This window comes from Rhamphochromis longiceps, linkage group LG9 (assembly GCF_057381845.1).
Source record: "Rhamphochromis longiceps isolate RC_006_pf linkage group LG9, R_longiceps_female_GT1.1, whole genome shotgun sequence".
NCBI classification, from domain to species: Eukaryota; Metazoa; Chordata; class Actinopteri; order Cichliformes; family Cichlidae; genus Rhamphochromis; species Rhamphochromis longiceps.
In genome coordinates, this window is record NC_140565.1 from 21,932,979 (window position 1) to 21,954,960 (window position 21,982).

The 21,982-nt window shown below is 44.3% G+C and overlaps 1 pseudogene across 1 annotated transcript in view; it reads left to right on the plus strand.

Moving 5' to 3' along the window:
- Positions 1–867: 867 nt before the first annotated feature.
- Positions 868–21,982, plus strand: part of LOC146662298 (sodium/hydrogen exchanger 9-like) — a 67,096-nt pseudogene continuing 45,981 nt past the window's right edge. Inside the window, exons 1-5 of the transcript XR_014913338.1 lie at positions 868–1,079; positions 1,472–1,644; positions 5,600–5,677; positions 5,882–5,958; positions 8,238–8,350. The product of XR_014913338.1 is annotated as a sodium/hydrogen exchanger 9-like (transcript). The remainder of the gene's footprint in view (positions 1,080–1,471; positions 1,645–5,599; positions 5,678–5,881; positions 5,959–8,237; positions 8,351–21,982) is intronic.

Here is a 21,982-nt window from a genome sequence, read left to right on the forward strand (position 1 = left end):
TGTTCATTTTAGATTGTTGTACCGTTTAGTTTAATGTGAGAAGGAAAGAAAGATGCTAGAGGTGGTAAGTAAAAAAACCATACTGCTAATATAAACGGCTGCATAGTTAAAGTAAACTCATACAAGGTCTAATTGATATACTTTTTTCATTTTTTTCAGTCAACAAGAGCACAATAAAATAAAATAAAGACAATACACTGCAAGTAAAAGATGTCGTGCTCAGTCAATGTGGCCTAAAATAAAGACTAATTCATAAACCACTTAATTTTATTTTATTCTCTGTTAATTTCTGACTATGAATGATTCACTTACTGATAAAGAACGATAAACAGTACGATCAAATATCGCAGCAGCTGAGAATCACGCTTTCATATGTTTGTATTGTCTGCCATCTGCTGGAAAATAGGAGGATGACACCCAACGTGTGTTATTTTCTGTGGCTTACGAAAACACCGTCAATATTTTTTATTGCTTTGCAAAAACATAATGTCAGCAGAACAGGTAAGTAACTGTGACACGTATTCTTTTCCCACGCGATAAAGGATTTAATATATCTCTCTCTGAATGTCCAGTTCTTGCGTGTGCTTAACTTTTCTTTGATTGTATCTGATTTCATCGGCCTACATTTGTGTTGCATTAATGACGAAGCATAAAGAAGCTCTGTATTTCGTCATTTATTAAAAAAAAAAAACAAACCCAAAAAGCATACCAACACATTTTTATTGCCCTACATTATCTTATCTTTCTTTTTTTAATTAAAAATATGGTGCTTTTCCCCCCTCCAAGCCTTCGCACGAAAAAACTGCAAATTCCAAGTATTACTGAAGGCAGCACGGGCTCTCAGGGCGCTGCTGATGCGGATGTTGCTGTGTCTGAGCCAAAAAAGTAGCAGAGTTCTTTCCGAAAAGTTTGACCCAGGCTTTTGATGATGTCGGGCGCTGTGCAGCAAAAACAAGATACTGTAGCGTTACCGGTGTTCGCTGCTGTCACCCTGGCACTCATAACCATCCTCAGTGTGTGGAAGTTAAAGCAGTTCAAATATAAATTGGTAAATGAAGCTGGGGTTGCAATGTTTTATGGTAAGTAGCCTAAATATTTACAGACTACGGAAGCCGTTATTCAGCAATACTTCCTGGACTCGGGGCTTGAAAGATGTATCGAAAATGTTTATAGAAGACATTTCTGGGGTTTCAGAGGCATGCAGTTTTGGACACCGGCATCTCATTTTGCTTTATTCATCATTTTATACGAGAACACAGCATCTTTAGGTGACTCCTGATATGCAGGTGTAACAAGCAATCAGTTGTCCTATACTTGATGCATGGAAATAGTTTTAAAATGTGCACATTTATGTCAACATGTGGCACATTGCACTTTCATTCTTTTCCAGAACCCAAAGTTGTTGTTTTTAGTGTAATATAGTGAATTACCCCTTTAATAACAGTTTTTGCTGTTTGTAATTCTTTTGCAGGTTTGCTTCTGGGGTTAACTGTGAGATTAATATGGACTGATAAAGGAGAGCAGTGTCCGGGGAACACAACAGCAGCAAATGAGCAAGCGAACACTTCTAACATCACGATGGTCAACATCACACCACACGGACATGTCGGAAATGAAAAAGGCCAGTTCAGCTCACATCCTGAGGTAACTGTGGTTGTTTGATTTCACCTTCCCTGACAAAACACATCAAAACAGAATAAATCCAGCGATCTGCCCTAAAATAAACATTTTCTCAAGAAAACAAAAATAAACTACATAATAAAAACCCCATTAAGAATATCTGAAAGCAAATAGCTGCATACAGGATGGTTTTTCCTCTGATGTAATTTCTTTTGACTGAAATAGCTTTTGTTTTCATTGTCTTTTCCTGGATCAGATCCATATTGTGCCTCTTGAGTATGCTGGCTATTTACATCAACAGAGTCCTCTAATGGTTCTTAGTTATTGGTTTTCCTTTAAACTCTCATGGTCTGTTTGTTCTTAGAAAAAGTCAAGAGTGGTGGTGCAAGGAAAGGGAGGACGAGAGAGCAATTTAACCTTTATTAAGGTTTTAGTCAGGATCAGATAGTGGGGATTACATTTTCAGGTGTGCCGTGCATACAGAGGGAAATTAAATTTAAGGGACCACATATGGACACAGTTCCAGTCAAGTAAAATGAAGCAACACAACACGGGTTTAATCACTAAACAACAAAACAACTAAATTAAGCTTTTGCTAGCAACTGTAGCGCTTTCTCGCAAAATTGCGCTCTCAAGACATTTCCCTGCTTGTTTACATGCAGCAAGCTTATAATGAGATACTCTTGCAAGCAGTTTTCTCTGCAGTGCAGGAAAGATGTAAGATAGCATCTCAACAGGCATTGCAGCATTTTCCTCTTAGAATAAGTTGGACACTTCAATCTGTGTCAGAGAACACAGTAATGATGCAAGAATGAGGGGCTATGATAAAGTAAATAATACACCAAAACACAAGGATTTGCTGCTGATGATAACAAAAAGACCCAAATAGGGGTATGGTATGATTAAAAATCATTTAATTGGGAGCCAGTTTGATGTTTGTGAAATCCGAAATCTGGTTTGAGCTCCTACAGACAATGATTCGGATTATTCAAGTACCATAAATACATGTTATTTCTGTCACTGAGGTGCAACAGGAGTAATGCTGCAACCTTAAGCCCCAAGCCTGCAAACTAATCACAGCAGTTATTTGTTAAAAAGGAATTAGCAGAGACTCTAACATCACTTCTAAGCAGAAAAGCCTAAGCCTCAAGAGCGGACCTTTGGCTGTCATCAGCATGAACACTGTTTTTTTCCGCCACGCTTTCATATTTTAGTGCCGTGATCAGAGATTTGTCATATCAAAGAAGCCAAACGATAAACCGGAGCTTCAGCCACACATGCACCAACGAGCTTAAGAGAACGCGGAACGAGGGCGTTCTAAATTGTGTTTCTTAATCTCGGTGCCACATTTCACCGCAAGAGAAAGGCAGCAGTGAGGCTTGAACGTTGCGAATCATCCCGGTCGAGTGTAACTCTTCGCTAATGGCTTGGACTTTTTGGCCCCTTTTGAATGCGGGGGTCTCATTAGCAAACCAGCAGAGGCTACCACAAAGGCCATTACATTGGTCAGACCTGTTCTGTGTTGCCTTCACGCCATTAAGCCTGATACATATGGGGTCCTAGCAGGGAGAGATAAGGATTTCATTGCATTACTGAGTCCATTACGTGCCACTGGGGAGTAAGGCATTAAAGTTTGTGGTCTGATTAAATTTAGTGCTGCTCAGCTGAAGAGGCAATTAGTGCATACAACACACCTCCATTCTCAAGTCTGTGGTGCAGGTGGCCCTTTGTATAAAACCCCCAGCATATGCATAATTTATTGATTACAGTGTATCTGTATTAGTATGTGTTGCACAGTTTTGTATTTGTCATACACAGCCTGCATAAATGGGGAAAAAACATATATATAGTGCTGTGTGGGTAATTGCAACCACAAAATAGTCATTTGTATTGAGCTGGGTTATGGTAGCAAAGAAAGGAGCAATTTGTAGCTCTAGAAGCACCTCAAGTGTGAATTACTGAGAAAGCATATTGGCTTTCCTTACTCTATAGGGGACTCTACAGCATTCGAAATATTAATTTAAAAACAAAAATGCAATCTTCCAAATGTCCCCAACCTGTACTTGGGTAAATATTCACCAAAATGCAGTGCATCCTGGAAATAGGATTTACAGAGAGAGGCCTACTTTCATTCATCTAAATAGTCATGCTTCTGTGTTGTTGTTTTTTTCCATAAAGCTTCGTTAAAGCAAGCCAAATCTAGGTCGTTCTTAAATGCCTGTGACCACAGCAGTATGTCAGCAAGCGTCACTTCCCCCGTCTCACTCCTTTGGCCTGAAATGTAATTGAACTCGAGTAAGGTTCTGAGCAATGTAAGACCCTGTGCAATGTAGGAACCAAGAAAAAGTAGTTTTATTTTGATCTGAATTGAATATCGCTGCCTTTTGATCTTCAAAATGTATCCACAATAGACTTAAAAAGGATTCAAGGATGAAGAACATGAAAGGCTACCTTGCTTAGCTGCTTGCATTGCATCACATCGGCTTGGGTGAGAAACAGACAGCGAGAGAGCACGCTATGTACAAAAATACTTGTGGGCGCTGGTTTTTATATGTATTGACAGTAATGCAGTTGGGTTTTTTTAAGATCGTGTTTTAATGACATTTACTTGTTTTCTGTGTGGATGTAGCACTGGGTTACCATAAATTCTGGGAGCTGCTATGATGAAGATTGACAGAAGCAGTTAGACCTCTCTTTTCTTGTTATGCCTTGCTTTAATCAGTGTGAGTCAGAAGACTTGGGCAGTACACAGTGATTATATCATCGAGCCACTGAGAGATCTGAAGTGATGTAACCGCACTGTAGCTGCCAGATTGAAAGTTCAGATTGTTGTTGAGAAGATTTTGTAGCATTTTATTACTAAAATGTTTTTGAGCACACAGATCTAGATAGGTGGGAGCCTGCTTTTGCTATATATCATGAGGTGGAAGCAGTTAAAAGAAAAAAAAGGTGGTACATAAGAATGAACACGGGTGTTTCCATGATTTTCTAAAACGGGGTGACACGGGGTAGACCATGAGCCAGTGAGGGTGAGCCATAGGAAACAATCAGAAATAATTACTAAACAGCTTGGAAACTGATATAAAACTTCAGCATTAGCTGGCTTGTATAAATATTAATGCCACAATAAAGACTAAACTAACAACATGCAGCACAGGCTTTTTGGTCATTAAAAGCAAATCACTGTATTTCACTCATACTTTGATTTAAGTTCACTTTCACAAAAACCAGGACTGAGGGAATAGTGGGCAGCAAACCAAATCATAAAGTTAAAATGTTAATATTTTCATCTATAACTAGAAAAAAGTCTATTATAACATTATTTATTTGTATTATTTATCACTATGCAACATTTCCAGTGTTGCACTGAGGAACCCAGGGGTGGGGTTACTCATTGGTAACCTTTGCTTCCAGGTGTGGAAAATGTACATGTATAAAAGATGGATAGTAATAGTTTGTGCAGACTTGTTTTGAAGGCTTGATATGACCGTTTCTACGATCATAATCCTGGCTTTAAAAACACACATGTGACGAGAAGGAGCAGGTCTTACTGCTCAGATAAGATCCATTTTGAAGCACAGTATGACCACAATAGGCTAATTTGATATGACCCAAAGTGAGTGAGTGAGCCCGCTATCTCAACAGGAATGTGTTTTTCCAGTAGAATTCTATAAGGCCGCAAAACTATCGCCATCTGGCGGCCTTCAGATAGAATGCAGGTTTAAGGCACGCCTATGCACGTAGCACATATCCCACTTTTGTTATTTACAAAATTTGATTTTGTGTTTTTGTTTTGTTTTTTGAAGAAAGGAGATATCAGGTACTTGAACACAATTGAGAAAAGGTGCATGTTTGCCAAAACAGGGCTGCTGAAATGAACTGTGTGTGTGTTTGTGTATGTAATCTGTCTGTCAGTCAGACTCTCTTGCTCCCCGTGAAACATTGTCAGTCACCAACACAGCAGCTCTGTCGTTTACAGGAGACCTTTGATCTGCAGGTCCTTTTCAATCTGTTCCTGCCACCCATCATCTTCCATGGAGCTTACACTCTTAATCAGGTGAGACTGCTCTCCTGACACGTCTCCCAAAAGGGTGTAAAAGGCCATTTCTTTTAATGTACATGGGTTGTCCATCTGTTAAGGACTTCCCATATGGTGCACTGTACTGATTCTTACACCAGATGTATTTAATGTCTACTAAACTGTTGTCTTGTTTGTTTTGTGAGTGTTACTAATTGGACTAATTTTTATTTGTTGTTCTAGAAACGATTCCTTGCAAACCTGGGATCTGTTCTCACCTACGCTTTTGCAGGTACCATAATCAGCTGCATGTGCATAGGGTAAGAATTCTTTGTTTATTTATGCAAATAAACTGAAGTAAAAGAAATACTGAGATGACAGACAAATGCGGTTAAACAATTCAGGCATAGCTTTATGGTGCAGTGGTTAGCACTGACTCACAACAAGAAGGTCCTGGGTTTGAATCTAGCATGTGGGCTTTCTGTATGGATTTTGCAAGTCATCTCTACATTGGTTCTCTCTGGGTACTCTGGCCTCTTCCCACAGCCCAAAAGAATGCATGAGCTTGAGGTTAGGTTAACTGGTGATTATGAATTGACTGTAGGTGTGAATGTGAGTGGGAATGGTTGTCTGTCATGTGTGTTAGCCCTCTGACAGGTTGGTGACCTTTCCAGGGTGTACCCAACCTCTTGCCTGTGACAGCTAGGATAGACTCCAGATGCCTCCGTGACCCTGATTTGGATACGTTGATGGACATTATCTAACACATGTCACCAGTAATATGAAATAGTGTTCTGTAAATGCCCCCATAAGCCAAATCCTGTGCTTACACCTGTGCTTTTGGTTCTACGACTAATCAAAATTTCTGTAATAACACTACAGTGCACCAAACTCAGCACAAGTAATATTGATTTTGGAGAGAGTACAGATATCTACTGATGCTATTGTAGCCTGACATAGCTAGATGGCACTCTCACACTCTGAAGGAATTTGAGGCTTTTTCTAAACCAGTTGTCACTGATGCTCTAATTGCTGCACAGAGCAAGTGAGAAAACCTCAGAATTCCTTAGTTGTTATTTTCTTGCTTTAACTTCAACACGTTTTGTGGTTAGAAGAAACTGAACAGTCCAGGATTTACACCCCCCCCCCCCCCAAAAAACAAACAAACAAACAAACAACAAAACAAAACAAAGCCCACAGCATTATTTCATCTAACATTTCCTTAATAGGCTTTTAAAGCTTCTACTAGTTGTCATTTTTACTTATTGTGTTTTCTGTTTTATGTATAAATGATCTTAACTCCCCCAGTCAGTCATTTCAAACAAGTGGGTTTGAAGGTCATGTGCTTAAAGTATTGCCTGGAATTAACTGGCTAAAGGATGTTGCCTTCCTTCCTTGCTCCATCTATTATTCCTTTACCTGGAGCAGCATTTGTCAAACTTCCCCGTTCCCTCTGGGAAGCAGGAAAGGTTTTGTTCATGGCGCCTCATGTGCTCCATTTTTAATGCTAAGGCATCAGAGCTGGCCAGTCCTGCTGCTTGTTAGTGTGTCATATCCCATAGGGAGTTAGTGTCGTGAGAGTGTGGGAATCTTTCTGTCTCAATTTACAGTCCTCTTCCTGTCTTTTTCTGTGCCTGACTCTCTCATTTTCTCTCTGTCTCTCTCTGGATGTCTAACACACACACACACAAACGCACAATGCACAATTAATCATCTTAACCGCAAGTCTTCCTTAAAGATACACGAATAACACAGCTTAGTTGCTTGACCTAAGGACAGTGCTTTAAATACTGGCTGCAGGGGGCAGGTCATGTGCTGTCACCGACAGAGCTATGCCAGTGGACAGAAAGGTTCCCCAGAGGACACACTGGCATACTGATTATTATGGCATGCCCCACACTAACTGGATTAGTACTCAGCATACATCAGTTATCACTAAGGAGCTGAACTGACTGGACGCTTTATCAAGTCTTTGTGTACAGTTTTATTTTTTTCTTTATAAGTGAGATAACACAGTGGAGATACAATACTAGATTTATTTTTGTATTTGGCTCCAGAGCTGATAAAAATATTGTGTCATTTATATTTCTGTCAAAGTGCCCTTCACAAAGACTGTTAGTGGGTTATATTTAGTCTTCTAGGTCATTGTGCATGCACACACACATACACACTTATGCTGTTCTGTTATGTTGGAGAGTACCGTATATAACAGTGTCTTAAAAGAATGCAAACAGTTAGGATAGATGGATACTGACCCCCAAGATGGTTTGTGGTGTGTGTGCGTGCGTGGGTGGTTCCATTTAGTAGGTGGATGTGGGGTCGAGTTCGGAGCATATGGATATTCACACTCATTCGCATTAACATGGATAAAATAATAAAATTCCCAGCACAGTCGCAGCTTTGTGTGTTCGCTTGTGTAAAAAGGAGCTACGGCCTGGAAACGGGTCAACTCACCTGCTGGTAGCGTCTGGCCCCATTACCCAGACTACTCTAGGGGAAGCCCTGCTGTGGTTAGAGGGATGACTGATAGACCTGCTCTGGCTGGCGCTCCCTGATGACCTCACAGTGTTTCCTTCTGTCTGTTTGTCCTCAATCCCAGGGCTTGCATGTACGGCTTCACCAAACTGATGGTACTGTTGAGCGAACGAAAAGAAGAATTCTTCCTCACTCACTGCCTCCTTTTTGGTGCCATTATGTCAGCCACTGATCCAGGTAGTCACCCTTTATAAATAACCTTCTGCTAATAGCTCATCACTTGCAGTGGCAGCATTGATCTTGTGGTTTTTTTTGCATATGTGCTTTTATAATTTGTAAAGCAAACGTGCTTTTTTTTTTTTCTTACCACAAGTAAAAGATGAAATGTTTGGCTGTTGATCACAGTCGATATATAAAAGGCCCATCACCAGGCTCTGCCTTATACATACAAATTAGTTATAGAAATAAAATCCATATGTGTTGAGCATATTTGAGGAGCTGCATATTGCTCATTTCTGCAATTTTTTGGGGAGTTTTTATTTATTACTGCAGATTCACTGAGCAGTTAACGTATTAGATAACATGTTTCAAAAGGTCCAACCTGGTGCACACTGTTCTTTCACACCTTATTTTGTTTGGTTTTAAGTAACAAGGTGTAACATTGAGATTGACAGACGAATCTTTGTATAACAAAAACATTGACAGCTAAGGCTACTGTATATGCAGGAACAGAGCCACAACACCCACTCAGTAGCTGTAACTGCTTTAAATTCAGTGCACCTTTCTCCTAAGTGGAGTACACACAATAAAATCAGTGGTCCTCAAGAGCAGTCATGTAGAGTGTCATACAGCATCCTGTGGTAATGTCCTCATTTGGTAATGAATTATTTATACGGTAAGTGGCTGATAGGGGTGAGTGTCAGCGAGGAGCTGTAGGTTATGGTGCGGCTGTCACACTGATTGACATTATTTTTGCCACACCATGCTGCGTTCATCTCTGCCGACTCCGGCTCGCTTGTAGCTTTGATTTGAATCACACTGTGATGCACCGATGGCCGAAACACAGATATGCCTCACCTGCTTCCATCTCTGCAGCGTTGGTTTTCTGACTTTTGGAGAAGCAGCTGTCAGAATTTTCCAGTTCATTTCTCTTCCTCGTGAACTTTCAGTCACAAGGCTGAAATGGACGAACGCAACCGAAACAGGCTCAGTCTGTTACGCTGTAAGACAAAGACGTAGTGATTCTCAGAACAATGTAGACGTGTCATCATGTCATAACCCTTGCTTGCTTGACAGCTCTCTGGTTGTGCCACTGCCACATATATGCTGTAAAGCACAAAACTTTAGTGCTCTTTATTTGAGTGTTTAAAAAATATTTATTAAACAATGGCATTGGTGAGCCATCTGACTGATCCCAAATGTATTTTTCTGCTTGGAGATGACTCCAGAGATATAGCTGCGGTTTTAAAAGTGATACAAAATACTTGATTTGATTTTTTTTTTCCTGTTTATTCTACGTTGAATAAAGTGGAGGGATAGGTAATAGCATTTGCTGCAGAGCTGAAGCAACCTCGCTTAAAGTGGATGCTGATTTTACGCTGCAACTACCACTGAGGACACTAAAGTAATGTTACTGTATTGTTTTTGTGAAATTACCATCTTAGAGGTATAGGCAAAGTATAGATTTTGAGCTTTAGATGAATCTGATATTCTTTAGAACGTCGTCTTCGAGAAAAAAAAAGTCTGTAAGTGTGGAGGGTTTTTCAAAGCAGCATTTAGGCATAACTATTACAGAAAGTCATATGAATATTTCTGTTTTCTGTTGGTATTATCCTCTTTTCAAACACACGGCTCAGCTCAGTATGACTCAACATGTCAAAAATGTGATTAGCATAGTAACCTCTAAACCTAGAGAGATTATATTTGGGTCTTATCCAGGGCCCTATTCTTCAAAACTGCAAATGTACGTTTTCACGTCTTGTCTGTGAAAATTCATACTTGGGAAAGGTAGAGTCTGTCTGCTGACTGTTCATATATCTACGTAGGTAAATTTGCAATACCTCATTGTTAACATTTCACCTTTAATGTTTCATTAGATGAGGCTTCTTCTGGGTTTTATTCATCGTTTTTTGTTGGCAGAAGAAGCAGGCCCACAGTCTTGCTTTTCCTATTTGTTCCTTTCATTTGGCATCTATTGATTTTTTTAAAAAAAAAAACTTTTTAGTTCTATACAAGCCACCACAGAACCATAGCTGTGAAACCTGTTCCTCCAAGACTCAAAATAAAATGCATGGTTCAGGTCACAAAGTGGAACACCTGCTGTGCTGTATCCTCTAGCTGCAGGGATGGAGGCAGGTCAGTGAAACCCTCACTTAACTTCTGAAAGGAATGACTTCTGTTTCTGTGCTACCGTTTTGGCTTTCCTCTTTAAAAAGATATATAAATACTCTCACACACACAGAGAGAGAGAGAGAGAAAGAGATGAGCACCGAGAGCCTTTGGAGGAGGTGGTCTTGGTCCATTTCCAAATGAACTCCTGAGCGGTTCTTTTATGGTGTGAACGTGATCAGGCCCCGATCTGAACCATCGTTTATTTGCTTCTGTTGCTCCCAGCCCTGATACATCTGCCCAATGACCAAACTGAACATTCTCATGTAGTTTGTAGGGACGCAGTTTGGTTTGCTGAAAGAGAAATGAGAAGTAAACAAACCATAGGTATGGCTCAATATACCAGCAGCATAGCATCGTCAAACACAGAATTTTAGGCATGTTATTGCAACAGAGGAGCAGAAGTACAACATTAAGGTAAACATGGAAGGCCACAATTGGTGCTCACTAAGCACACATACAGTATGTGTTTAGTCTTTATTAATATATAACAGGCTAAGTAAGACAAGTAATGTAATGCTGAATTCTGTGACCGGTGTGGTGCATAATATACAATAATTCATTGTTTGATGTCACAAACACTTTACCAGTTGCACATTTTGGTGCACTGACACTGACTTACAACAGTAATTTCCACCGTCTTGCATCACCTCTTCCTTTAATAACCCTTCGGTTTTTGGAATGGGGGGGCGGGGGGGTTTCATTCTTTCTGTATGTAGGATTTCATCCAGTCAAAAATTCAGGGCTTCCTTTGTCTTATTTTTCTTTTCATTGCCCAGACTCAGTCACATTGAAGCCATTGTTTTGTGATATATGTAGAATGTGGTTTGGAATTTTCTTGTTGAAAAAAGACAGTTCCAGCTATTGGGCAAGAAAATTGAATTTTCACACAGAAAATTGCCGTCAGTTTTAGTCTTAGTCAGTCAGAATCATTTCAATTCAGCCAGCTTGTGCCTGTTATGAACAGTCTGCATTCTGCCACTCCTCGGTTTTACCTAAGGAAATGCATTTAGCTCGAGGTGGAGAAAGAAAACCATCACAACATTGTAATGGGGGAGCTGGCACTGCAAAAGAAGTAAAACCTGAAAAAACTAGCTCACAAGTGTTCAATGAGAAAGCCAGAAAGTGTTTCCTCAGTATAACTTTTTTCTTTTTTCAAAGGGCCATGAGTATTATTTTTAAGACAATTTCTCTAAGTAAAGTGAATTTAAAATTTTTTTTTTTTTAAAGTGAAGAAAAAAGGCTAACAGAATGCAGGTTGTTAACCACGCTTGCTAGCTTGGGTACATTTACACACATATTTACACTCCACTCTTTCATCCATATGAGGTAATCCCCTAGGTCCAAAATATCAACATAGCAGTGGCTAAATGCTAACATTAGCTAACTTTGACTGGTTCACAATGAACCTTCAAAATGCAGCGTGTAGTGGCTGATGTCACAGTGGCTATATCCATACCTCATACTGTCTATTGTTAAAAGTGGTACCTCTTTAGTTTGTTGATTCAGTTGTGTTGTTTATGTTTAATGTGTTTTTGTTGAGTATTTAATTCAAATTATGAGAATTTTTGGCTCAGCTGTCCTTCAGTTCATCATGTGTAGCATCAGTATACAATTGACATCAATTGTGCCTTCACAGATGTGCAAGCTACCCATGCTATGTGTACTCATGAGCCCCTTGCCAGATGCTGAACTGTGAACTGTTAACAGATCACTTGCTTCCTATCTAGAATAACTTTTATATATTTTACATGCTATATCTGCACTACTTTAATTTACATAGAAATAAGTGACTGTTTAGCAGTGACTTTTATATCTTAAATTTCTATAGTTTTGGTTGGTTGTTTTTATATTATCAGTATAAGCATAACAAATTGATGTGCATTTTAAAGATGTAAACATCTGGGAAATACACTGAGAACCTTAGTTAACTTGTTCAGTCCAACTTGAAATGAAACCGTTATAAAGCCTCAGTTTTGGGTGTTTTTTTTTACAGAGCTGGGGAGATTATAGTAATTCCCTGTTGGCTGTTATCTCCTTCCTAATCCGTCATCTCTTTGAGTATTATATCTGCCTAATTTGGTCAAATCAGCAAGCAAATCCCATGCTTTCTGACTAAGATGGTCGCAAGCTTTGCCTCTGCTAAAACTCAGCAATGGGTAATTTGACCCAATAAAGCTCCCTTCGACCCTTTCAACTGTATTATGTCTGAAATAATTGTCTAGGCTCTCTACCTTATGGTGTTGCTGTGGAAACTGATGAACACTTGACAGCTGTAGGATGGAGTTTCCATGACAACACAGCCAACCAGCACCTTGTGAGTGTGAGTGTGTGCGGCGAGGGTGGGTGTTTTTATTTTTTTCCCTTTAGTGTTGGAGTGTGAGGAGTGCATGACATACTGTCATCGGCCAGGCATTATGGAAGCAGGGAGACGGAGCAATCCTTATTCCAGGGCCTACCCCACACTCTCCAGATAAAGGATTTCCCCCAACCAGAAAGAGCTTTAAACCTGTCAAACACCAAAGAGCCAGATCTGTCAAAACAAGTCCTGAGGCCGCTCTCTGGCCACCGCTCGTATTGTCAGTCTGGTCGTATCCTTGCTGTCCTGCCACCGCTGGTCTGTGTGTTCACAGGGCAAAACTTAGCAATCGTCCTTGGCTCTTTTTCCACATCAGAATGTTTCCATCACTAACTCAGAGTACTATTTTTGCATTTTGAAATCAACAAGTGGAATACTAATCCACCAGGAGTTGTTATTGTTTTGAATATGATAATGTCCGGCCTTCAGAATTGCACATATCCTTGCATGTGTATGTTTATGACTCCGCATTTGTGTTGTCTTTCCTCATATCTGACATTGTTTTTTGTTATGATAATTTTGTTTTCCTTGTTTGGAACCTGGCCTGAACCTGGCAGTTACTACTGTCCATTATTAGATGCCTGCATTTATCTGTTTATATCAGTCTGTCAGTTTGTGCACCTATCTCTGCATCTCATGTAAAACACTGTAATCTAATCTACTGTAATTGAACCAATTCTAGAGCTGATATCTTGCAGGAGATACTTGAGGTGTCTGGAAGTCTGGAGCTACTAGGCATGTCACTATCTCTTCAGTGTCAGTATTCTGCCTGTCACTCAGTGTCGACACTTAGTCGCCTGCTGAGCTGAGGATGCTGTGTGTGCATGTGCTCATTCATATGCTCAGCATCTTCTATGTGATATTTACTCTTCGTAAACTCACCGTGGAGTTCAAGTCAGCTGATGCTGTGTTGAGACGGGTTTGGCTAAATAATAAGTAAATAATCACCGATATGAATTTCCTCACAAATGATATGAGAAATTAGGATTCCTGCAAGCCAGATTTCATAAATCTCATAAAGAATTTTTACTAAGGCTCTTAAAAAAAATGTGTGTTATGAGCCGTTCTCTTGCTGATACAAATACAGCCACCTACAGGGTTTACATGATTTCAAGCTGTACCCCAGGAGTGAAAGAGGCATCGACTCACCGATCTACCTCAGCAGGATCTGCTCACTGATTGTATAAGTGTTGCTGCATTGTGGGAATGAGGGGAAGCAATCAGGACTAAAACGGTGGCGTGACCAGAAGGCGGGATGGCAGACATATAGGACCGTTCTTTTCCTGCTCATGATCCCTTGAGCAAATTAGAGCTGTGATGAGGATGAAAGGAAACCAACCACAACTAAATACCGATTTTCCCAAAGATATTGCCTAAATGTCTGCTTTAATGAGAGTTGTGAAGTCGTGCTTTAATAGGGTAATCAAAGGTCGCCCACTGGCGTTCAGTGGGTTGAGATATGACGACTGCAATAGTCATATTGTAGCATATAATTTACCTCATTTTCATACTTTTATAACCATTCAGGGTCACTATGGATAGCCTGGTGTTATAAATGCTGGTTCACTGAAATGGCTAAATAGAATGAAGCCATTGTCAGCAGCACCTGTCTATTCTGCTCTTACATCAAATTGCCTAAAGCCTAAAGTAAGCTGGACAGAAGGGGAGATAGAAGCTACTTATGTCAAGACATGGGAAGTCCTCAGCTATATTCAACTTAAAGTCAAGAACTCTGAGAATCTATGAGCAAAAAAAAGAGGGCCAGAGAATTAATGTGTGTCAGACTTACAATTTAGGATAATAGAAGGAAAATCCATGGTTAAAATAGAAAAATGAACCCTACATGTGCCAGATAGCAGAAGATGAAGAGGAATCCATTGGAAGTATCATTCAAAGAAACTGGCTGGCATCAACAAATTGTCATGGTCCTGGGCCATGTGGGCCCAGTATTCTTAGTTTTCATGTATTTTTGTATTTTGTTCCTTATTTAGGCCATGTTTTCTGAGTTGCCCTGTTGTGTTGTTCCCTAAGTGTTTTCCCTTCATGGCTCTCTCCCCCCTGTGTGCCCTCTATGTATTTATGAGCCCTCGTCTCCCTTTGTGGTTGTTTCATGTTTCCCCAGCCTGTTACGTCTGTGTTTCCCCGTGCTCTCTCTCCTCCTGTCTGAACCTCTGTGCCTGTACATGTCATGTTCAGTTCACCCTGCCCTGTCTCATTATGATTATCAGTGTCACCTGTGTTCCCCGTGTGTGCCCACTTTCCTCGTTTACCCTCTGTGTATTTCTGTCTGAGTCTCCCTCTGTTCGGCGTCGCGTTCTCCCTCATGTTGTGTGTGTTCCTCCCTGTGTTTCTTGGCGAGCTTTGTATTTAGTTTTCCCAGTTTAGTTTTGTATTTCCTACGTTCTGCCGTGCCAGCATTAAAGCTGTGTTTAAGTTTATCCCCGTGTCTGTGAGTCTGCATCTTGGGTCCTTCTCCTGCCTGCCACACAACGAACCATGACAGAAGAACGCGAACACGATATGGACCCAGCGACTCCTGGCAGAGACGTAATACAAGCGGTGGAGTCGTTATGCTACCAGTGGAGCCGAAGCTCTAGTGAGGAGGAGAGGGAGGAGTTACTTTCCTCGTTGGGGACAAGCGTCACGGTTTTTCCCTGGTTATGGGAGGCGCTACCCCCTCTGATCTCGGACTTCCTCCGCACCATCCTCCCAGCCTGCCCTCGGCAGCATCAGCGGTCCGGTGTGCGGACTGCGTCACCACAGCCCCGTGGCCGCGCAGCCTCCCCTCCGCCTGCTGTGAGCATACAAGTCGGCACACTGAGGTTCGCCACGGCACCACACTCCTCTACGCTGGCGCCGTCCCTCTACTCGCCGGTTTCCACTTCGCTGTCGCAGCTCAGTCGTTCACCCTCACCGCCTCGACCGACCTACCCGTCCTCCGCTTCCTATCTGGCACGGATGTGGTCAGAAGACGAGGAGCCGGTCGCCACAGAAATCGAAGTTTCATCCACGACCACCTCAAAGAGGAAGCGGCGTTCGCGTCGCCGTCGCCCCGCGCTACGGCATGTTTCGCCCTCCAACGAGCCACACGAGGATGCGGGGGAGGTCATGGATTTCGACCTGGAGGAGCGGCAGCATGCAGCATGCGATCAACTGGATGAAGAGCTCCGGTGGAAGCCGTGGCTAGCTCCTGACTATGAGAAGATCTTCCGGGGAACCCGCCTGGCTCTCGGGGGTCCCCTGAGCTTCCAGGAACTCTCATCTACCGCTCCATCAGCACCCAGTTCACCAGCCTCTGCGACGCCGCCCGGCGCGCATGAAGCGCCGTTGTCTGGTTCATCGGGAGCTGCAGTCAAGAAGGAACGGCGTTCACGCCGCCGTCGCACCACCCCACAGCCGGACATTCGGACTCCTAATTCACCTGCTGTGGTGAGTGAGGACGCTGTGTCTTTTCCAGACATTATGACTGTTCATTCAGGAGCTGTGTCTTGTGTGGCGGAGGTCAAAGCGAGCTGCTTATCGCCTGCGCAGCCACCCTCCGTTCAGTTAGCACCCTCGCAGCCACCCTCAGTTCAGTTAGCACCCTCGCAGCCACCCTCAGTTCAGTTAGCCCCCTCGCAGCCCTTCACAGCTCAGTCGGCTACCCTCCTGGAAGCCCCCGCTGCCTGGTATTTTCAGCATCGGCATCTTTTCCCGTCAAGATTTATCGCTAAATCATTCGATCCTCCCTTAAGAGAGAGACTGCATCCTCGCTGCCTTCACCCCAGTACACCAGTGTCACCTGGGTCTCCAGTGTCACCCCCAGTTCAGTCTCCAGTAGCTCCAGTGTCACCCCCGGTTCAGTCCCCAGTAGCTCCAGTGTCACCCCCGGTTCAGTCCCCAGTAGCTCCAGTGTCACCCCCGGTTCAGTCCCCAGTAGCTCCAGTGTCACCCCCGGTTCAGTCCCCAGTAGCTCCAGTGTCACCCCCGGTTCAGTCCCCAGTAGCTCCAGTGTCACCCCCGGTTCAGTCCCCAGTAGCTCCAGTGCCGCCTGTAGCGCAGGCCCCAGTAGCTCCAGTGCCGCCTGTAGCGCAGGCCCCAGTAGCTCCAGTGCCGCCTGTAGCCCAGTCCCCGATAGCAGTACGGTCCGCTGGTCAGCTTAACATCCAGCCAGGGGTCTCAAATCTCTCTGGCTCTGCATCAGCTCCTGCTGGGAGCTCGGATGAGCTCATCCAGGACTCCGCGGCTCCCACGCCGCCATCTACCTCGTCAGCTGGGGGTTCAGGAGAACCGCACCAGCCTCATGCCGCGTCAGCTGGAGGGTCCGAGGGGCCCGTTCAGCCTCCTGTCTCCGCTGGAGGGTCCGAGGGGCCCGTTCAGCCTCATGCCTCGTCAGCTGGAGGGTCCGAGGGGCCCGTTCAGCCTCCTGTCTCCGCTGGAGGGTCCGAGGGGCCCGTTCAGCCTCCTGTCTCCGCTGGAGGGTCCGAGGGGCCCGTTCAGCCTCACGCCGCATCAGCTGGAGGGCCCGAGGAGCCTGTCCAGCCGCCACCTGCGACCGCCTCGTCGTCGCCTGGTCCGGCTGCATCTGCCTGCGCCTCTGCTACGCCTGGGCCAGCCTCTGCCTGTGCTTCTGCCTCGTCTGGCCCAGCCTCAGAGCCTTCGTCCTCGTCTGGCCCAGCCTCAGAGCCTTCGTCCTCGTCTGGCCCAGCCTCAGAGCCTTCGTCCTCGTCTGGCCCAGCCTCAGAGCCTTCGTCCTCGTCTGGCCCAGCCTCAGAGCCTTCGTCCTCGTCTGGCCCAGCCTCAGAGCCTTCGTCCTCGTCTGGCCCAGCCTCAGAGCCTTCGTCCGCCGCAGCCTCAGAGCCTTCGTCCGCCGCAGCCTCAGAGCCTTCGTCCGCCGCAGCCTCAGAGCCTTCGTCCGCCGCAGCCTCAGAGCCTTCGTCCGCCGCAGCCTCAGAGCCTTCGTCCGCCGCAGCCTCAGAGCCTTCGTCCGCCGCAGCCTCAGCCTGTGCTTCGCCTGGTCCCGCCTCGACTGGTCCTGTGCCCACCGGGCCTCGGCCAGTACGCCTGACACTGGAGAGCCGCCGCCGCTGCCTTCCGCGCGGCCGGCCCCCTGAACTGCTCCGTCGTCTCCTTCGCCGCCGCCGCTGCCTTCCGCGCGGCCGGCCCCCTGAACTGCTCCGTCGTCTCCTTCGCCGCCGCCGCTGCCTTCCGCGCGGCCGGCCCCCTGAACTGCTCCGTCGTCTCCTTCGCCGCCGCCGCTGCCTTTCGCGCGGCCGGCCTCCTGAACTGCTCCGTCGTCTCCTTCGCCGCCGCCGCTGCCTTCCGCGCGGCCGGCCCCCTGAACTGCTCCGTCGTCTCCTTCGCCGCCGCCGCTGCCTTCCGCGCGGCCGGCCTCCGGACCAGCTCTGCCACCTGTGCCACCTGCCTGGTCGGCCCCCCGACCGTGTGACCCGTGAACTCTGGTGCCTGTGGGCTCTGGGTCGGCCCCCTGAACTTTATTTTGACTATGGTCATGTGCTCCCGTGTTTTCTGTTGTTTATTTTGTTTCCCGTTCTGGTCCCTCCGTCCTGGTCCCCCGCCTCCCGCCCTGGGTGGGTTGTTTTCTGTTTTTGTTTCTCGGGTTTGGGCTGTCGGGAGCCAGCCCTTTAGGGGGGGGTGGTGTCATGGTCCTGGGCCATGTGGGCCCAGTATTCTTAGTTTTCATGTATTTTTGTATTTTGTTCCTTATTTAGGCCATGTTTTCTGAGTTGCCCTGTTGTGTTGTTCCCTAAGTGTTTTCCCTTCATGGCTCTCTCCCCCCTGTGTGCCCTCTATGTATTTATGAGCCCTCGTCTCCCTTTGTGGTTGTTTCATGTTTCCCCAGCCTGTTACGTCTGTGTTTCCCCGTGCTCTCTCTCCTCCTGTCTGAACCTCTGTGCCTGTACATGTCATGTTCAGTTCACCCTGCCCTGTCTCATTATGATTATCAGTGTCACCTGTGTTCCCCGTGTGTGCCCACTTTCCTCGTTTACCCTCTGTGTATTTCTGTCTGAGTCTCCCTCTGTTCGGCGTCGCGTTCTCCCTCATGTTGTGTGTGTTCCTCCCTGTGTTTCTTGGCGAGCTTTGTATTTAGTTTTCCCAGTTTAGTTTTGTATTTCCTACGTTCTGCCGTGCCAGCATTAAAGCTGTGTTTAAGTTTATCCCCGTGTCTGTGAGTCTGCATCTTGGGTCCTTCTCCTGCCTGCCACACAACGAACCATGACACAAATACTGCCAGTCACTAGAAAAGGCCTAAGGGATAGCACAGTGGTGGTGACACATGGTGACGTCAGAACACACCTGATGCAACAGAACAGTAAAGATGCCACTAAATCCAGACAGTAGTTGTAATATGTAAGATCAACAAGCACACAGGGGAATTAAAAGTGCCTAGGATAGTGTCCAGGAGCATCTGTGCTGACTGTGGGTCAGACTTCCTCGAGCACTGATGGAACGCACCACCAGAAGTGGTTTAGAAAAAGAGATCTTATGGAATTTTAAGTTCCAGATTCACAAGCAGCTGCCAACCAAACAAGCAGACACAGTAGTAGTTGACGAGGAGCAGAAGAGGACAGCGGTAATAGATGTGGGAATCCCATGTGACAGCACTATAAGGAAGACTGAGAGGGGTTAAAGAATCAACCGAAACAAATATGAAGGGTCCAAAGTGGTACCAGTACAAACAGGAGCCATAAGTCCTGTGATAGACTGGGAGAGTAGCTCCAGCAGCTAGGCATATGTTAAAGAGCAGGAAACAAATATATACAGATGGAGAAGACAAGAGTAAAAAATAGAGAACACTGAAAGTAATGGACAACCTTCCATAATTCATCCAAGAGCATACTGACAACATATCCAATAAGTCACCAAAAAAATCCAATGAAAATGGGCACAGAATGACAGGCGTCTCTCACCTCAGTAAAGCTCAGTGGTCAGGAGTTCACTATCTAAAGAGAAAGGGAGAGTGGTGAGACAAGCCATTAAGGCGTTGCTGAATTTCCCTACAACTCACCATTTGGGAGAATGCTCATTCATGCATGCACGCTGTCATTGCATTCACCTTCATTTTCTCCCATTTATGGGAGTTTATCCCATAATTGTGGCAAATCTTTCATTTTAGTCTGACAGATGAGTCGGTACTTGTCCTCCAAAAATTTCCTTCTTTTACTTCAAGTCTTACTTATTTCATAACTACTTTAATGTAAAACCTGCCCCCCATCCTCCCCCTTTTTCCCCTTACCACAACTGCCAGTTGGAGCTATGCATTCAACATTAAACATTCAACATGCTCCAAGCTTGCATCACAAGTTATAATTCAATGCTCAACATATCCATTTAAATGCAGGAAAATCTCCACTGCAACCTGTAAGTACACTGCGCATTGGGGAATTAAGCACAGTGTACCGAAGCGTAGTAATCAGTCAACCTGTGAGTTCAAAATGAAAAAGATCTGAAGTTGTCTGGTTCCTGTTGAGATGCTCAAAAGCTCTTCAACCGGAATAAAGTTCAGGGAGGGACAGACAAGCTCAAAGCTGCCAGCAGGGTCAGTATAAACAGTATATTCAGGTAGCAGTTTTTTCTAGCAGTGAGTTAATCTTTTATTTAAAGCACCACACAATCTTATCTTTTTTCACAGCCAGCTTCCTCTGATTCCCAGTAACCTAGTTGTTATCGCTCTCTGTAGTGAAAACTGTATTAATGCCTCAAGCTAAAGAGTGTATGTCGATGTATATTCACGGTCACTGAAAATGAGTATGATATGAAACAGCAACACCTGCAGCTCTAAAAAAAAAGGATACAAGTAATTGTAGCAGCTGGTAACTGTGAGTGGCTAAGTGTATCTGAATCATGTCAAGAAATTCAGTCTTTCATATGTCTACTCTCACTACTCCTCCCAGCAAACCAGCAATGTTGTATATTATGTCTTTTAAACACAGGAAATGTGGCCCATGAAACACACAGACACGGTTCTGGACTTTGTTTTAATTATATTGTAAGTGGATTTCAAATTTAAACATGATTTTCATGTTTGAGATTTTAAACTTTGGCATAAATGAATGTAATTTTTGTAAAACTATTTGTTTATTTGGTTTGTGCTGAAACTAATTTGCCATTGGGCCCTTTAATATTCTCTTTGTATATGCTACCCTTGGGCTGCATATTTGAAAAATACAATATTTCTTATCACTTTTACGCTGATGACATTCAAATTTATTGTCAACTGACTGATGATCTGTCAGCATCACTGCACTTCCTGTTCGATTGCCTGAGAGAGGTCAAAGATTGGCTGTCAGATAATTCTCTCATTTTAAATGAGAAAAAAACTGAAGTTATGGTGTTCGACCAGCTTGTTGCCCTGCTGCTAACTCTCTCTCTGATTCTATACGTAACCTGGGTGTCTACTTGGACAGCTCCTTTAAGCTCGATAAGCAAGTGTCATCTGTATGGCTGTGAAGGTTCTCAGTCATCCAGGTCATCGTAGTCAAAGGAGCTTGCAAAGAAAGGCGTCTGGACTTCTTTAAGTTACTTGAAGACGTTTCACCTCTCATCCGAGAAGCTTCTTCAGTTCTAAGGTCAAATGGTGGAGAGTCCCAGATATAAACCTAGTGGGAGTGTCCCCCCACAGAGGGACAAAAGGACCCCCTGATGATCCTCTAATCGCCTGAGCCAACACAGAAGAGCCACCGCCACAGGACAAGACTCAGCAGTCCATCTGCATCTTAAGGATAAAGGACACTCTTTCGAGGATGCCAATGTTCACATTTTGGACAGAGAGGACAGATGGTTTGAAAGAGGAGTGAAAGAAGCCATCTATGTCCACTATGAGCGACCATCTTTGAACAGAGGCGGTGGTTTACGACACCAACTCTCTGCCATCTATAATCCAGTTTTGAGTTCCCTTCCCAGACGCCTTAACGCCCACTCACATCCTGGGCCATCTGATCTCAGGAATTTGCATGATAAGGTGGGGCCAGGTTTCACAATGAACTCACCCGAAACTCTGGCTGATTGGGACCCACACCCAGTTTCACACCTTGGCTCAGGCGATTAGAGGATCATCAGGGGTCCTTTTGTCCCTCTGTGGGGGGTCACTCCCACTAGGTTTAAATCTGGGACTCCCCACC